The sequence below is a fragment of the Nymphalis io genome, chromosome 30 (genome assembly GCF_905147045.1).
Source record: "Nymphalis io chromosome 30, ilAglIoxx1.1, whole genome shotgun sequence".
Lineage (NCBI taxonomy): Eukaryota > Metazoa > Arthropoda > Insecta > Lepidoptera > Nymphalidae > Nymphalis > Nymphalis io.
In genome coordinates this window covers 4,216,604-4,219,260 of record NC_065917.1, presented here as the reverse complement: position 1 = coordinate 4,219,260, position 2,657 = coordinate 4,216,604, and the positions used below count along the sequence as shown (strand labels likewise).

At 37.1% G+C, this 2,657-nt stretch overlaps 1 pseudogene; it reads left to right on the top strand.

Moving 5' to 3' along the window:
- Window positions 1–402: 402 nt before the first annotated feature.
- LOC126779848 (uncharacterized) lies at window positions 403–2,396 on the top strand (annotated as a pseudogene).
- The last annotated feature ends 261 nt before the right edge of the window (window positions 2,397–2,657 follow it).

Genomic DNA, 2,657 nt, shown 5'->3' with positions numbered 1-2,657 from the left:
ACTTTGTTGATAATGAAGCTCCGAGGGATCAAACCGAACGTCTATACAAAATAAAACCACTTTTGGACCTTGTTATCAATAACTGGAAGAGTTTACTAACACCTGGTGAATGTATCGTCATTGACGAGTCGATGATGCCATTTAGAGGCAGGATATCTTTCCGTCAATACAACCCATCAAAAGCTCATAAATACGGCTTGAAGATCTATAATCTGTGCACAGAAGAGGGTTTTGTCTGTAATTATGATATTTATATAGGGCGTGACCCCGAGATTGCTGATTTGGATAAGCCTGGGAGTGTCGTAGTTCAATTATGTGACGGTCTTCTAGATGCCGGACGGATAATTGTGTGTGACAACTATTACAATACCGTAGGATTGGCAAAATATTTACAGCAGCGTAAGAGCGAGGCCCCATTAGTGCGTTGCGCTGCGTTGCATTTTGTTGCGTCGTCGCAGTGTCGTCGCTGCGTTATTTTCCATATATTTTTTATAACATGCCCCATTAGACCATTGCGTCGTCGCGCGCGACGTTTTAACGGACCGACGGACAAGAGACGAAGCGGGAGGGAAGGTGATGCGCTGCGTTGTCGGAGCTCCGCTGCGACGACGGACAGTGATCCACAGGTAGAGGACGAAGCTAGACGAGCGTAATTACATTTTTTATATTACGATGAGTGAGCAGAATATTGATATTGATATTGATTTTCTCATATCCTTGGTCCAAGAAAGACCCATTATATGGGATAAATCACACGAACACTACAGTGATAAATTTCGTAAGGCTAATGAATGGGCAGATGTTTCTAAGAAATTATTTCAAGGTTACGAGGAGTTTGAGGATGAAAAAAAGAATAAAATTGGTGAGTTTTTATTTATTTCGATATTTATAAATTCAATACATAAGTTAATTTATATTTTTTTCAACTGCCATGGTAAAGCCCCTTCTGGACTCATAAAGTAATTAGCAAATTGATCTCTGATAAAATTTTCGGCTAATGATTCTTCATTAGCATGAGGTCTCAATTGTGGGAACCTATTTATTGCCATATCGTCTTGTTGTCGTAAACCATCGTGTTGTGTAACAAAATTATGTAAAACACAACATGCTTTTACAATATTAATAGTTAAATCATATGATGTATCAATTGGCCTATGCAAAATGCGCCATTTATTTGCCATGATCCCAAATGCACATTCCACATATCTACGAGCTCTGCTGAGGCGATAATTATAAACTCTCTGTTTCACATTGAGATTGTTTCCGCCGTATGGGCGCATAACATGCTTACTTAAACCAAAAGCTTCATCACCGACGAATACATAAGGGATTAGTGGCTCGTTATTATGGTCATTTCCAAGTGGTTGAGGATCAGGCAATGGTAATTCATTTCTCATTAAAATCTTGTACAGTGTCGAATTTCTAAAAATACTACTATACCCTTTCAAACGAAACAAAAATCGTTAAAATCCGTCCAGCGTTTGTGAGTAATCGGTGTAGGTACATAAATAAAATAAAAAATAAAAAAATACTGGCCGAATTGAGAACCTCCTCCTTTTTTAAAGTCGGTTAAAAAATAAACAACCATTAAGATTGTTCAGTGTGGACAAGTTAGGTACTTTCACATTTTTTTCTTTCTTTGCAGGTAACGAGGTTGTGAAAAAATGGAGAAGCGTGAAGGACAACTTTTTTCGATATGTAAAAAAATAAAAGAAAACAATTCGTCTGGATCAGGGGCAAAACAATTGAAAAAATATCATTATTACAACCAGTTGCTGTTTTTGATGAAAGTTACCCAAAATAAAACTGACAGTAGCCTTGAAATTATGCATGAAGAAACGGAACGAAATGAAAACACAACATCATCTCCATTTCCTACAAAAAAAATGACCTCATTACCTCCAGGTCCTTCTCGCTACGTGCCTGCAAGCCGTAAGAGATCACACCCATCTATAGATGATTTCGAGGCACAAACTTTAGAAGCGTTGCAAGAGAAAGAAAACCGCCACTTATCATTTTTCAAAGGAATTTTGCCTTCTTTGGATGGATTTACGGAATTACAAACTTTGACATTCCAAAGCAAAGTTATAAATATAATTACCGAAATGCGATTCGGGGAACAGGCAGTTCAATCAACAACATGGCAATCACGCGGGTATCAGACTGGACAACAGTATCAAGCAACACCATTGCAGCCACGTGGATATCAAACTGGACAACAGTATCAAGCAACACCATTGCAGTCACGCGGATATCTAACTGGACAACATGCCCAATCACCATCGCCATCGTCGTATCAAACGGATGAATTCGAAACTAACTACTCAGCCAACACTACGATTAATAATTTTACTGATGATAGTCAAGAAGAAGATTATAACTGCTTTGTTGCCTAATAGTAATACTTAAATTAAACTGTGTTTAAATATAATAAATGAATAACTGATTTACATTATTATGATATTTGAATTACTTACCTCAATGTAATACCAATCATTTCGATCGGTTCCAAAGGGTTCCTGAAATTGGTATACTGCTTCTTTAAATGTGGTTTTAAGGTCTTAACCAAATTATTAAAGCTGGCAACACTCATTCTAAAAAAATTAAAAAAAATCTTTTCATCTAACAACAACTCCCTATATTCTTGCATAAAAAAC